The 15,905-nt window shown below is 40.0% G+C and overlaps 1 protein-coding gene across 1 annotated transcript in view; it reads right to left on the reverse strand.

Annotated features, from left to right (window-relative positions):
- Positions 1 to 15,905, reverse strand: part of CNTN3 (contactin 3) — a 244,471-nt gene that overhangs the window by 49,674 nt on the left and 178,892 nt on the right. The window lies entirely within an intron of this gene.

Consider the following 15,905-nt stretch of genomic DNA (forward strand, 5'->3'; position numbering starts at 1 on the left):
TGCAAGGTATGGAAGAGGGACAGGAAATGGCCAGTACACACTGTGAATTTGTGTGTAAGTGAAGGATTTCCTGCTGTGACCTAAGGAGAACACTATCCAATGGACACAAAATATACATGAGATGAAAATCTATTATATGCAAATGTCAGTATCATTACTGTGTTTCTAGCAAAAATAAAATAGGTCTTATCTGGCTGATGGTTGTCTTGAAGCAGTGTGTGTTTTGTTTTTGTAACTTTCGGAAGTCATTCTCTATTGCTAGATTTAAAATAATTTTTTGAACACTCTTCTACACAATAACCCAGGCAGCTGGGCTATTGTGAATTTCTCTAGCTAGAAATTAGGTAATTTTTTGTTTTCTGCAGAAATAACGATGCATTTGAGTCAGTATTAAGCCCCCTATTTTCTTGATTTGGAGGAGTCAGTCATAATTCTGAATCTTTCTTAAGTATCCAAATTACTAGTAAGCAAAATGGAGAGATTCTCCATCTTACTATTAATCTGAGAAATGAGAAACTGTTGATAATGAGATATCACTTCTCAACCATCTGTTTGGGAAAATTTTTATTTAAAAAATCAAGGGAAAAAATCATGTGTGGAAAAGAATGTGGGGCAACAGGCACCTCCTGCTCTGCTGATGGGAGTGTAAACTGCCGCAGCTTTCCCAGAGAACACTTTAGAAGCAATCCTACCAGCAGTGCAAATAGCAGTAACAGTAACAGCAAGGACAACCACAGCAACAGCTAACATGGGTTGTTCTGAAGTATTTTATACACATACCTCAGAATAAATGACTATTATCGTGTCAGTTTTACAGATGAAGAAACTGAGGCAAAGAAAGATTAACAACAGTTCATAGGAGAATGAAATAGGTTACAAGAGATGCAATTTTGAGTTCCAATGTTTTAATGATGCAACTATATGTATAATTCCAGTCCTATCCAGCAATTCATACCTGAACAAATACCCCCAGAAAACTTCCTGGGAATTACTGACAAGGTGTCATTACTCTTCTTTCAAAATACTGTTAACTATTCTTTTCCTTACCTAAATACTCTCAGAATTGTCTAAAGTGGTGTCTGATTGCTAGTCATTTTAGAAGCATGGGAAAAAAATCGAAGAAAAATGAAAAGCCTTACAATATAACAGCTGCTTTATTTCATCTAGGAGCACAGATTTTTTTTTTTCATGATTCTTTCCCTGCCTTGCTCCACATCCAATCCATCCATCCATCCATCCACCCTAAGAGAGTACTGGAGTTGTCTTTATTTAGGCCTTGTGTACTTGTGCGAATTATTAACATGCATTTTATATATCTTTTGAGGGACCTTTTTGTCCTGTTATACTGCTTATTGGTTACTGTTGATACATAAGTAAGCTATTACATTTTGTGAACTTATTTTGTATCCCAGTAGTTGACTGAACTCTGATTATTATTATTATTTTTTTTTTTTGCGGTACGCGGGCCTCTCACTGTTGTGGCCTCTCCTGCCGCAGAGCACAGGCTCTGGACACACAGGTCCAGCGGCCATGGCTCACGGGCCCAGCCGCTCCGCGGCATGTGGGATCCTCCCGGACCGCGGCACGAACCCGTGTCCCCTGCATCGGCAGGCGGACTCTCAACCACTGCACCACCAGGGAAGCTCTCTGATTATTTTTTTAAAATTTTAGAGTTGATACTATTGTGTTTTGAGTAGCCCTGATACCGTTTTGTCCAAATAATGGTAATCTTTCCTTATTTCTAAAGTTAGACCTTTTATTATTGTTCATAGCTTACTGAATTAGCCCAAACACCTCCAAATGGTTTTAAAGTAATGGTGCCTGTGTGCATTCTGGCTTATTGTTAATTTAAATAAAAGTATTCCTGATATTCCCTTTAAAGACATTTTTGAGATGTGGAAGAAGTATTTTTCTGTTCCTACAACTGGTCATTAATTTTACTGAATGTCTTATAAATGCCCATTGAGAATACAGTGGTCTATTTTATTATATCTATTGATATGAAGCATGCACATTTCCTAGATCATCATCTAGTGCTTATGAAAGTTTACTCTTTCAGTATGATGTTCAGTTGTTTTTTGCTAAAATTTTATTTAGGTTTTCATACTATATTAATGAAATCGATTCCTATTTACTAATTATTTGTTATCTTGCCAGGTTTTGTTCTCAGGAATATGTTAACCTTACAAAATAAATTGAAAAGATTTAAAACTTTTTATAATGTCAAGTAGTCTATATAACAATTTGTCTATTTCTTAAAATCTTAAAAAACATTACCAGTAAAATTCTAGCCTTAGAATCTTTTTTGGGGGGGAAACGGGGGGGTGTTACTAATTCACAGTTTTTCATGACTATGAATCTACTTAGCTTTTTAAATTCTTATTAATTTTGATCACTTATATTCTCCCCCAAATTTTCTACTTAATTGGGTTTTCATATATATGACTTGAACATGGAATATTGTTTATTTTTAATTCTTTCTCACCCATTACATTCTCTTTCTCATTTCTAATTTTAGCTGCTTTAACCTTTATTCTTCATTAATATTTTCCAGAGCTCGTCTGTTGCTTTTGGACATTGCTCCATCCATCCATTTATTCTTCCATCTCCTTAATATATAGTTGTTTTGTTACTTTCTTTCCTAAAATTTACAAGGGTGTGAAAAAGATGAAAAGCAATGTGTATTTTCTATTTTTAGGATCAATTTTTTATGTGTATCTGTTACTTCCATTACCAAATAGTATTAAATTGTGTTTCTGATTTTTGGCAAATTGATCTGTTGATGGTTGAAAGAGGAGCTCTCAGACTACATGACAATTTAGTTTCTCATTTTCTCTTTGTTTTTGACTTGATATATTTTAATGGTACATTAACTGGAATATTATGATTTATGATTATTACCCCTGCATGGCAGAGCAAACTTTTTCCAAAATAAACTTACTTTTTTTACTCTTAAGGTTTGCCTTGAATTCTTATTATTTTTTAAATTAGTAATTGTTACCGTGTTTCTTTTTGTTGAATTTGACTGATAAATATTTGCACATCATTTCATTTACAGCCTTGGTTTTTGTTGTAACTCCGCTATCTTTATGCGTTTTAATTCAAGTTACATGTTACTTGGTTTGACTTCTGCTCGTCTTCTTATAAATTTAAATCTTACAGGGTTTCCACTAGGGGTGGATTGGACCATTCATTTTAACAAACATTGTATGTAATAAACGCAGCCCTGGGATACTAATCATACCCTAGGTAGGAACTGAGACTGTAGGATGCCTGGCTGAGCAAACAATGAGTTAGTGAAATAAACTCAACTTCAACTCTTTTGTGCATTTCCCCGTTTCCAATAGGCATTGGAGACTCTTTGTTTTTTCATCCCCAAATAGCTTTGTGGGAGGGGCTGGGCTTCAGGGATGTATGCTCAAGATGAATAATATTAATTCCCCTGGTCTAATTCCCAACTTTTACGGGCTCATTACTGGATGTATTCTCTAAAGGATCCTTCCAAGTCAGTTTATATTTTGAATTTGGACAAGATATAAAATTTGTAAGACACTCCAGGTGGGAGATGTTTACAAACGCAGTGTGTCACCACAGGTAGTGTTTGAATGAGTGCTTTACCTCAGTTCTGTATTTAAAATGCACACAAAACCTCTTACAGTATTTTGTGTTGTAAAATAACTACTATTGTCAAACTTTCAGTCCTCATACCCAAGTAATTCTATGAAATAAATCAAGTCAAGGTGACCATATTGTATTATTATACACAAAGGATTTCTTTCAAAGATACTCTTCGGCCACTGAGAGCTGGGAAATACATCAGGTCTCAAGCTCTCAAGCAGCTGCTGTCACTAGACTGAGATTGTGGCCTGTGGGAGATAAAGCACACCGAAGGCAGCCAGTTCAGTGAGTCGCAGATTGGTTGTCACTGCTAAACCTCTTATTGCTTCCAGTGACTTTTATCCACACACACATTCTAATTCATCATAGATCCAATCCCATAAAATGTGTGAAGCTCTGTAGCTTGGCCCTATACATTCCTCATTTCTAAAGTATCCGCTGCACATCAGGTTTATCAAAGCATTTCTATTTAAACATCCTTACAATATACAGGGAACTTCTGGGGTGTTTAGGTTCAACAGTTTCTATCTACAGTCAGTCTCCATAATGTAATATGTCTAAGTCCAAAAGTTAGCTTATCAAGGCAAGCCAAATTATTCTTGAATGTTCTTAAAAGCATACTTAAATTTCCAGGCCCTTAAATCCTTAGGTACCAGCCAAAAATGTTCTTTCATTTCTCTAGAATTTGGGGGCTATTATCTCCTTTTTCCTGTCAGTGAAAGCTTAAGATATATTTAAAAGCTGAGAAAGAAAGATCTTATACTGGGAACTGGGTGAATGATGCAATCTCTTTTTTCTCTCTCTCTCGTGTTTTTTTTTTTTTTTTTTTTTTTTTTGCATGGAGTGGAATTCTGTTGGTTAAACATGGCTATGATAGAATGCTACTGTAGACATATTGTCGGGACTGTGTCTTTTCCTATTACTGTGCATATATGAAATTTATATACATGTCACTACATACGTTCTTACCTACATATGCACAACTACATATGGAGATATCTAGATATAGCCCAAAAGGAGAGAGCACAACGTTCCTGGAAGAGGGACCAGTGTGTGCAAAATCTTGTGGTGGGAGGGAACATGGCAAATACTAAAAACTGATGTGAAAAGAAACCAGAAAATGGGGAATAGAAAGTTAAGTAACTCACGCAAGGACATCATCTAGTAAGCAACAGAATCTAGACCTCACCTGTATCGGAACCCAAATCCCCTGCTTCTCTAATTACACCACACTCTGCCTATAACCAAGATTTGCTTGGCAAACAATGGACTTAAGTGGATTCCTTTTACTGCTGACTTATTTATACAACGCTGATTTGTCCCATGGAACAAAGCCTGTATATGACCCATATTTCTCCTTTGTGATGTGTCAGTTTGCTTTGGACAGTTGGCTTAATAAGCTTTTCTGAATGCTATACATTCTGACAGTGCAGAAACCTATAACTGCTGTTGAGACAGGAGGGAAAGGGGCAGGATACAACCACTAGATAAATGAAGAAGGGGTGCAGCCCTTAGGATGTGATAAAAAATGGCTGGAACCGGCTGAAACCAAGGTGGCATGGAGAACAGTCTGGCCCTTGACCTTTAGCTCATTACACCTTCATTATAATACTAAAAGTGGTCCAATTCCTGGAGATCCTCGCCCCGTCCTGGAATAGCAAGAATATTCCTCCTACTCTTTAGCATGTGATATTACTCAGCCCACAAAAAAAAGACCAACCCCAGGTCCTGGGGCCACTCTCACTTTCTGAGCAGGACCGCATTCTGCCTATGGAATGTGTCCCTCTAAATAAATTTTTTTTTTTTTTTTTACCATTTATTTATTTATTTATTTTTTTAATTTTACAAATTTAATCAGTTATACATATACATATGTTCCCATATCCCCTCCCTTTTGCGTCTCCCTCCCACCCTCCCTATCCCACCCCTCCAGGCGGTCACAAAGAACCGAGCTGATCTCCCTGTGCTATGCGGCTGCTTCCCACTAGCTATCTACCTTACGTTTGGTAGTGTATATACGTTCATGCCGCTCTTTCACTTTGTCACAGCTTACCCTTCCCCCTCCCCATATCCTCAAGTCCATGCTCTAGTGGGTCTGTGTCTTTATTCCTGTCTTACCCTATGTTCTTGATGACATATTTTTCTTAAATTCCACATATATGTGTCAGCATACAGTATTTGTCTTTCTCTTTCTGACTTACTTCACTCTGTATGACAGACTCTAGGTCCATCCACCTCATTACAAATAGCTCAATTTCATTTCTTTTTATGGCTGAGTAATATTCCATTGTATATATGTGCCACATCTTCTTTATCCATTCATCCGATGATGGACACTTAGGTTGTTTCCATCTCCGGGCTATTGTAAATAGGGCTGCTATGAACATTTTGGTACATGTCTCTTTTTGAATTATGGTTTTCTCAGGGTATATGCCCAGTAGTGGGATTGCTGGGTCAAATGGTAGTTCTATTTGTAGTTTTTTAAGGAACCTCCATACCGTTCTCCATAGTGGCTGTACCAATTCACATTCCCACCAGCAGTGCAAGAGTGTTCCCTTTTTTCCACACCCTCTCCAGCATTTATTGTTTCTAGATTTTTTGATGATGGCCATTCTGACTGGTGTGAGATGATATCTCATTGTAGTTTTGATTTGCATTTCTCTAATGAGTAAAGATGTTGAGCATCCTTTCATGTGTTTGTTGGCTGTCTGTATATCTTCTGTGGAGAAATGTCTATTTAGGTCTTCTGCCCATTTTTGGATTGGGTTGTTTGTTTTTTTGCTATTGAGCTGCATGAGCTGCTTATAAATTTTGGAGATTAATCCTTTGTCAGTTGCTTCATTTGCAAATATTTTCTCCCATTCTGAGGGTTGTCTTTTCGTCTTGTTTATGGTTTCCTTTGCTGTGCAAAAGCTTTGCAAGTTTCATTAGGTCCCATGTGTTTATTTTTGTCTTTATTTCCATTTCTCTAGGAGGTGGGTCAAAAAGGATCTTGCTGTGATTTATGTCATAGAGTGTTCTGCCTATGTTTTCCTCTAGGAGTTTGATAGTGTCTGGCCTTACATTTAGGTCTTTAATCCATTTTGAGCTAATTTTTGTGTATGGTGTTAGGGAGTGATCTAATCTCATACTTTTACATGTCCCTGTCCAGTTTTCCCAGCACCACTTATTGAAGAGACTGTCCTTTCTCCACTGTACATTCCTGCCTCCTTTATCAAAGATAAGGTGACCATATGTCCGTGGGTTTATCTCTGGGCTTTCTATCCTGTTCCATTGATCTATCTTTCTGTTTTTGTGCCAGTACCATACTGTCTTGATTACTGTAGCTTTGTAGTATAGTCTGAAGTCAGGGAGCCTGATTCCTCCAGCTCCATTTTTCGTTCTCAAGATTGCTTTGGCTATTCGGGGTCTTTTGTGTTTCCATACAAATTGTGAAATTTTTTGTTCTAGTTCTGTGAAAAATGCCATTGGTAGTTTGATAGGTATTGCATTGAATCTGTAGATTGCTTTGGGTAGTAGAGTCATTTTCACAATGTTGATTCTTCCAATCCAAGAACATGGTATATCTCTCCATCTATTTGTATCATCTTTAATTTCTTTCATCAGTGTCTTATAATTTTCTGCATACAGGTCTTTTGTCTCCTTAGGTAGGTTTATTCCTAGATATTTTATTCTTTTTGTTGCAATGGTAAATGGGAGTGTTTCCTTGATTTCACTTTCAGATTTTTCATCATTAGTATATAGGAATGCCAGAGATTTCTGTGCATTAATTTTGTATCCTGCAACTTTACCAAATTCATTGATTAGCTCTAGCAGTTTTCTGGTAGCATCTTTAGGATTCTCTATGTATAGTATCATGTCATCTGCAAACAGTGACAGCTTTACTTCTTCTTTTCCCATTTGGATTCCTTTTATTTCCTTTTCTTCTCTGATTGCTGTGGCTAAAACTTCCAAAACTATGTTGAATAAGAGTGGTGAGAGTGGGCAACCTTGTCTTGTTCCTGATCTTAGTGGAAATGGTTTCAGTTTTTCACCATTGAGGACGATGCTGGCTGTGGGTTTGTCATATATGGCCTTTATTATGTTGAGGAAGGTTCCCTCTATGCCTACTTTCTGCAGGGTTTTTATCATAAATGGGTGTTGAATTTTGTCAAAAGCTTTCTCTGCATCTATTGAGATGATCATATGGTTTTTCTCCTTCAGTTTGTTAATATGGTGTATCACATTGATTGATTTGCGTATATTGAAGAATCCTTGCATTCCTGGAATAAACCCCACTTGATCATGGTGTATGATCCTTTTAATGTGCTGTTGGATTCTGTTTGCTAGTATTTTGTTGAGGATTTTTGCATCTATGTTCATCAGTGATATTGGCCTGTAGTTTTCTTTCTTTGTGACATCCTTGTCTGGTTTTGGTATCAAGGTGATGGTGGCCTCGTAGAATGAGTTTGGGAGTGTTCTTCCCTCTGCTATATTTTGGAAGAGTTTGAGAAGGATAGGTGTTAGCTCTTCTCTAAATGCTTGATAGAATTCGCCTGTGAAGCCATCTGGTCCTGGGCTTTTGTTTGTTGGAAGATTTTTAATCACAGTTTCAATTTCAGTGCTTGTGATTGGTCTGTTCATATTTTCTATTTCTTCCTGATTCAGTCTTGGCAGGTTGTGCATTTCTAAGAATTCGTCCATTTCTTCCAGGTTGTCCATTTTATTGGCATAGAGTTGCTTATAGTAATCTCTCATGATCTTTTGTATTTCTGCAGTGTCAGTTACTTCTCCTTTTTCATTTCTAATTCTATTGATTTGAGTCTTCTCCCTTTTTTTCTTGATGAGTCTGGCTAATGGTTTATCAATTTTGTTTATCTTCTCAAAGAACCAGCTTTTAGTTTTATTGATCTTTGCTATCGTTTCCTTCATTTCTTTTTCATTTATTTCTGATCTGATTTTTATGATTTCTTTCCTTCTGCTAACTTTGGGATGTTTTTGTTCTTCTTTCTCTAATTGCTTTAGGTGCAAGGTTAGGTTGTTTATTCGAGATATTTCCTGTTTCTTAAGGTGGGATTGTATTGCCATAAACTTCCCTCTTAGAACTGCTTTTGCTGCATCCCATAGGTTTTGGGTCGTCGTGTCTCCATTGTCATTTGTTTCTAGGTATTTTTTAATTTCCTCTTTGATTTCTTCAGTGATCACTTTGTTATTAAGTAGTGTATTGTTTAGCCTCCATGTGTTTGTATGTTTTACAGCTCTTTTCCTGTAATTGATATCTAGTCTCATAGCATTGTGGTCGGAAAAGATACTTGATACAATTTCAATTTTCTTAAATTTACCAAGGCTTGATTTGTGACCCAAGATATGATCTATCCTGGAGAATGTTCCATGAGCACTTGAGAAAAATGTGTATTCTGTTGTTTTTGGACGGAATGTCCTATAAATATCAATTAAGTCCATCTTGTTTAATGTATCATTTAAAGCTTGTGTTTCCTTATTGATTTTCATTTTGGATGACCTGTCCATTGGTGAAAGTGGGGTGTTAAAGTCCCCTACTATGATTGTGTTACTGTCGATTTCTCCTTTTATGGCTGTTAATATTTCCCTTATGTATTGAGGTGCTCCTATGTTTGGTGCATAAATATTTACAATTGTTATATCTTCTTCTTGGATTGATCCCTTGATCATTATGTAGTGTCCTTCTTTGTCTCTTCTAGTAGTCTTTATTTTAAAGTCTATTTTGTCTGATATGAGAATTGCTACTCCAGCTTTCTTTTGGTTTCCATTTGCATGGAATATCTTTTTCCATCCCCTTACTTTCAGTCTGTATGTGTCTCTAGGTCTGAAGTGGGTCTCTTGTAGACAGCATATATATGGGTCTTGTTTTTGTATCCATTCAGCCAGTCTGTGTCTTTTGGTGGGAGCATTTAGTCCATTTACATTTAAGGTAATTATTGATATGTATGTTCCTATTCCCATTTTCTTAATTGTTTTGGGTTCGTTATTGTAGTTCTTTTCCTTCTGTTGTGTTTCTTGCCTAGAGAAGTTCCTTTAGCATTTGTTGTAAAGCTGGTTTGGTGGTGCTGAACTCTCTCAGCTTTTGCTTGTCTGTAAAGGTTTTAATTTCTCCATCAAATCTGAATGAGATCCTTGCTGGGTAGAGTAATCTTGGTTGCAGGTTTTTCTCCTTCATCACTTTAAGTATGTCCTGCCACTCCCTTCTGGCTTGTAGAGTTTCTGCTGAGAGATCAGCTGTTATCCTGATGGGGATTCCCTTGTGTGTTATTTGTTGTTTTTGCCTTGCTGCTTTTAATATGATTTCTTTGTGTTTAATTTTTGACAGTTTGATTAATATGTGTCTTGGTGTATTTCTCCTTGGATTTATTCTGTATGGGACTCTCTGTGCCTCCTGGACTTGATTAACTATTTCCTTTCCCATATTAGGGAAGTTTTCAACTATAATCTCTTCAAATATTTTCTCAGTCCCTTTCTTTTTCTCTTCTTCTTCTGGAACCCCTATAATTCGAATGTTGGTGCGTTTAATGTTGTCCCAGAGGTCTCTGAGACTGTCCTCTGTTCTTTTCATTCTTTTTTCTTTATTTTGCTGTGCAGCAGTTATTTCCACTATTTTATCTTCCACCTCACTTATCCGTTCTTCTGCCTCAGTTATTCTGCTATTGATCCCATCTAGAGTATTTTTTATTTCATTTATTGTGTTTTTAATCGATGCTGGATTCGTCTTTAGTTCTTCTAGGTCCTTGTTAACTGTTTCTTGCATTTTGTCTATTCTATTTCCAAGATTTTGGATCATCTTTACCATCATTATTCTGAATTCTTTTTCAGATAGACTGCCTATTACCTCTTCATTTGTTAGGTCTGGTGGGTTTTTATCTTGCTCCTTCTCCTGCTGTGTGTTTTTCTGTCTTCTCATTTTGCTTATGTTACTGTGTTTGGGGTCTCCTTTTTGCAGGCTGCAGGTTTGTAGTTCCCGTTGTTTTTGGTGTCTGTCCCCAGTGGCTAAGGTTGGTTTAGTGGGTTGTGTAGGCTTCTTGGTGGAGGGGACTACTGCCTGTGTTCTGGTGGATGAGGCTGGATCTTGTCTTTCTGGTGGGCAGGTCCACGTCTGGTGGTGTGTTTTGGGGTGTCTGCGGACTTTTTATGATTTGAGGCAGCCTCTCTGCTAATGGGTGGCGTTGTGTTCCTGTCTTGCTAGTTGTTTGGCATAGGGTGTCCAGCACTGTAGCTTGCTGGTCGTTGAGTGAAGCTGGGTGCTGGTGTTGAGATGGAGATCTCTGGAACATTTTCGCCATTTGATATTATGTGGAGCTGGGAGGTCTCTTGTGGACCAGTGTCCTGAAGTTCGCTCTCCCACCTCAGAGGCACAGCACTGACTCCTGGCTCCTCAATTTGGGATGATTTGTTGTCTATTCACGTATTCCACAGATGCAGGGTACATCAAGTTGATTGTGGAGCTTTAATCCGCTGCTTCTGAGGCTGCTGGGAGAGGTTTCCCTTTCTCTTCTTTGTTCTCACAGCTCCTGGGTCTCAGCTTTGGATTTGGCCCCGCCTCTGCGTGTAGGTCGCCGGAGGGCGTCTGTTCTTCGCTCAGACAGGACAGGGTTAAAGGAGCAGCCTCTTCGGGGACTCCGGCTCACTCAGGCCGGGCGGGAGGGAGGGGCGCGGGAGGGAGGGGCACGGAGTGCGGGGCGAGCCTGCAGCGGCAGAGGTCGGCGTGACGTTGCACCAGCCCGAGGCGCGCCGTGCGTTCTCCCAGGGAAGCCGCCCCTGGATCCCGGGACCCCGGCAGTGGCAGGCTGCACAGGCTCCCGGAAGGGCGGTGTGGACAGTGACCTGCACTCGCACACAGGCTTCTTGGCGGCAGCAGCAGCAGCCCCAGCGTCCCACGCCCGTCTCTGGGCTCCGCGCTTTCAGCCGCGACTCGCGCCCGTCTCTGGAGCTCCTTTACGCGGCGCTCTTAATCCCCTCTCCTCGCGCACCAGGAAACCAAGAGGGAAGAAAAAGTCTCCTGCCTCTTCGGCAGCTCCAGAGTTTTCCCGGACTCCCTCCCGGCTAGCTGTGGCACATTAGCCCCCTTCAGGCTGAGTTCTCGCCGCCAGCCCCAGTCCTCTCCCTGCGCTCTGACCGAAGCCCGAGCCTCAGCTCCAGCGCCGCCCGCCCCGGCGGGGGAGCAGACAAGCCTCTCGGGCTGGTGAGTGCCGCTCGGCACCGCTCCTCTGTGCGGGAATCTCTCTGCTTTGCCCTACCCAGGTATGTGGGGAGTTTCTTGCCTTTTGGGAGGTCTGGGGTCTTCTGCCAGCGTTCAGTAGGTGTTCTGTAGGAGTTGTTCCACGTGTAGCTGTATTTCTGGTGTATCTCCCTCTAAATAAATTTGCTTTCACTTTACTTTGGCTTGATCTTGAATTCTTTCCTGCTTGAAGCCAAGGACCCTCACTTGGAGGTCTGTCCCAAGGACTTGAGCGGGTCCCTGGACGTGACAATTTCCTCTCCTCCAACACTGTCATCACACTCCTTTGGCATGACATGCAAGTCTACACAACAGATCTGATCTAAATTGGGGCTTTTGGATTTTCCCCAAAAGGTGTGGGGTTTTTTTGTTGTTGTTGTTGTTTTACAATGAATGAATGAATATTAAATACCCAGAGTCGTCTCAATGACAAGTGGTTGAAACAGTTGAAAGCTGTCAGTTAGATTTTCCATTTTCTAAACTACCCACCCTCTTTTTAAAACATGGCTCCTACACTATCCAGCTTTCTAAGCAACCTTCCCAGTTACTGGCTTCTCCCTCACATTTTGTTGCTTTTGAAAACAGGGGATATATCGATGAACACACTAGGATAAAAGACAAGCAGACTTCCTAGGTATTAACGTGAATGCTGCAATGAATACACAGAGGACAAGAGCTGTTATATGATTCCCTTCTCATGCAATAGGAGAGCAATTTCCTTAATTGCTTGTGCTTAAGGGTAATGTCACCTTGTATGGCTTACATTTTATACTGATGGGAGAATACTGTTACTAATGGCACAAGTCAATAAAAAAATTCATAGGCCATGAACGAACATGTTAGAAAAAGACCAGAACTGGCAAGTGATAGGGTTGATTCGTGCAGTTTCATGTTTCAGATACTTGATTCCTGTAGAGAGATGACTGACTCAATACCTTACGTAGAACCTATCAGTAGCACAGAAGCAGCTAAGTTACAGTATTATCTTGAATATTCTTAATTCCAAGACCCTCTTTAGAGAAAGCAGCCATCTAGCTCAGTCTCAGTGAAATGTCTGTTTGATGTTTGATGCACATTAAAATCAAACTGCTGGGACTTCCCTGGTGGTCCAGTGGTAAAGAATCCACCCTACAATGCAGGAGACTTGGGTTCCATCCCTGGTCAGAAAACTAAGATCCTACATGCTGCGGGGCAACTAAGCCCGCTCACCACAACTACTGAGCTCGCGAGCCTCAATTAGAGAGCCTGTGTGCTTCCAGAGCCCACAAGCTCTGGAACCCGTGCGCCACAACTAGAGAAGAGAAAACCAGCATGCCACAACTAGAGAGAAGCCCGGGCGCATCAATGAAAGATCCTGCGTGCCGCAACTAAGACCCGACACAGCCAAAAATAAATAAATATAAATAAATAAATAAATCTTTAAAAAACCCCAAATCAAATCAAAGTACTTTGGGTTTTTAGTCTTTTAATGTATATTTCTTTAGCATTAGCGCAGACGAAGGACATTGTATTGGATACAATATTATCAACAGTTCACAATCGAGGAGATAAATCACAGTGTTATCTACATTATACAGCAAAGGCAATTAATGTTTCAAATCAAATTCTTTATGAATTAACGTTAGGGCAAGAGCTGGGTTACAGCAGGGAAGGTAACATTCTAGCCTTTTCTGTTTTCACTTGACTCCTTCTCCAAGGAAAGGCAAATGATAAACCCTAAGTATGGAGTAAAGAGTTGGCTGAGGATACTGGCATATGCCTTTTCCTGTTGTGATAGAAGAAATCAGTGACTTAAAAAAAAAGTATTTAAAGCAATAGTAAAAGAAATGTCAATGGTTTGCAGCAATTGGTGAAGTTCTTGAAAGCCCTGAATCAGTCAGAACAATTTGGAAAACTAGAACTTCGAAAATGGAGTAAGCCAGATGATAGAACATAGAAACAGCATTGAAATTGTACTTAATTGTGTCTAGGTATCTAAATATCACCTTTTTTTTTTAAAGACCAGCTGTAGTGGGTCAGTAGGGCTGCTGTAACAAAGTAACACACACTGGGTGGCTTCAAACCACAGAACTTTATCCTCTTAGAGTTCTGGAGTCCACAAATCTGAAATCAAGATCTCTCTCCCAAATTTCTAGGGTAAGACCCTTCTTCCCTGCCTCTTCTAGGTTCTGGCAGCCTCAGGCATTCTGTGACTTGTGCCTCCATCTTCACAGGGCCATCTTCCTTGTGTCTATATTCTCCTCTCTGTGTGTTTGTCTGTGCCTAAATTTCCCTCCTCTTACAAGGACAACATTCATATTGGATTAGGGCCCATCCTATTCCAGTATGACATCATCATAACTTCACTACATATATCTGCAACAACCCTTTCCAAATAAGGTCACATTCTGAGGTACTAGTGTCAAGGACACTCTTCTGTTTCTCCTTTACAGTCAATACTATACGCACACTCGGAACACGTCACATTTCTGACACCAGATATGTGTGTTTTCCACACCAAGCAATTCTCCAACACCAGGTGGGGGGTCCCAAAAGTCAATTCAATTCTGACACTATCTGCCCTGAGTTAGCATCAGATCCATAAGTTAAGGGCTCAGTCCCCTGGGACTGGCCCCTCTTCAGACACCAACTGCAAGTCTCAGATTGTCACTTGTACTTCCGACCAACCACTTATAAATTGAGGTTCCCATGACACTCTCCTTGGGTTCAGTAATTTGCTAGAATGGCTCACAGAACTCACGGTAACATTTATTTACTTTATGATACTTTATGTATCATAAAGGACACATATAAACAGCCAGATGAAGAGACAGATAGGGTGGGATCCAGAAGGGTTCCAAGTACAAGAGCTTCTATCCCAGTGGAGGTGGAGTGTGTCACCCACCTCGCATGCAGATATGTTCACCAACCCAGAAGCTCTCTGTGATGAAAAGTACTTTACTTTTGGGATTTTTATGGAAGCTTCATCACGTAGGCCTGATCGATCATAAATTCAGTGCCCAGCCCCTCCCTCCTTCCTGAAGGAGGGAGGGGCTGGGCACTGAATTTATGATCCATGGGGAATGCTGAAGGTTCCAAGTTTCTAATTATGGCTTGGTCTTTCTGGTGACCATCCTGAAACTATCCAGGAGCCCACAGCGTCACTTCATTAGGACAAAAAGACATTTCATCACACAGGAAATTCCAAGGGTTTTAGGAGGTCTGTGCTAGGATCCAGGGGCAGAGGCTAATAATCCTATTATTATTAGCCTCTACCACAATCCTATCACAACTAGGCCTTAGGATTTGAAATTATCTTTTGAGGAAACGTAATTCAAGTCCTAACACCATCCTTTCAAGTTGCACACAATCTTAACACATTAATAGACCCCCTGTATACACATATATACATTTAAGAAGAAATATTGGTGGTGGGTTTTTTTCAATTTTTTTTTACCTGGCCACGTGGCTTGCAGGATCTTAGTTCCCCGACCAGGGATTGAACCCGGGCCATGGCAGTGAAAGTGCCAAGTCCCAACTACTGGACCACCAGGGAATTCCCAAGAAATATTGTTAAATAAATATAGCTGAATTGACCATCATATCGTTTTGTCCATAAGGAGAAAACCCAGACTCTACTATGATGTACCACTGATGTCTTAGCCAAAACGAATGAAGCTAAACCCTGTGTCAAAGAAAACAGGCCTGCAAGGGAAACTGGTCTTGTGATGATGGATTCACAGACATGTGGCCAGGTGCGAGGCCTGCTGTTAGTCTCTGCAGTTCACAACACCGTGTTCCTTCTTAACGGTTCTCCTGAAGGGGTCCATTTTCCCTTGAAATCTGTAATTCTTCCTCACATAGAACCATCGCAAACAAGGAGACAGAATGAAACAAGAGAAAGTATTTGTGTTTTGGGGACTCAGATCTAGGCTTGGATGTAAGTTCCACCACTAGCTAGCTCAGTGACCCTGGACAAGTTAATATCTTTACAAATCCTTAGTTTATGCACCTGTAAAAGGGCAATGCTTACCACTGACATCCAGTGTCATTGCAAGGATTAACTGGGATGAAGCACCTG

Source organism: Mesoplodon densirostris, chromosome 10, assembly GCF_025265405.1.
Source record: "Mesoplodon densirostris isolate mMesDen1 chromosome 10, mMesDen1 primary haplotype, whole genome shotgun sequence".
Taxonomy (NCBI): domain Eukaryota; kingdom Metazoa; phylum Chordata; class Mammalia; order Artiodactyla; family Ziphiidae; genus Mesoplodon; species Mesoplodon densirostris.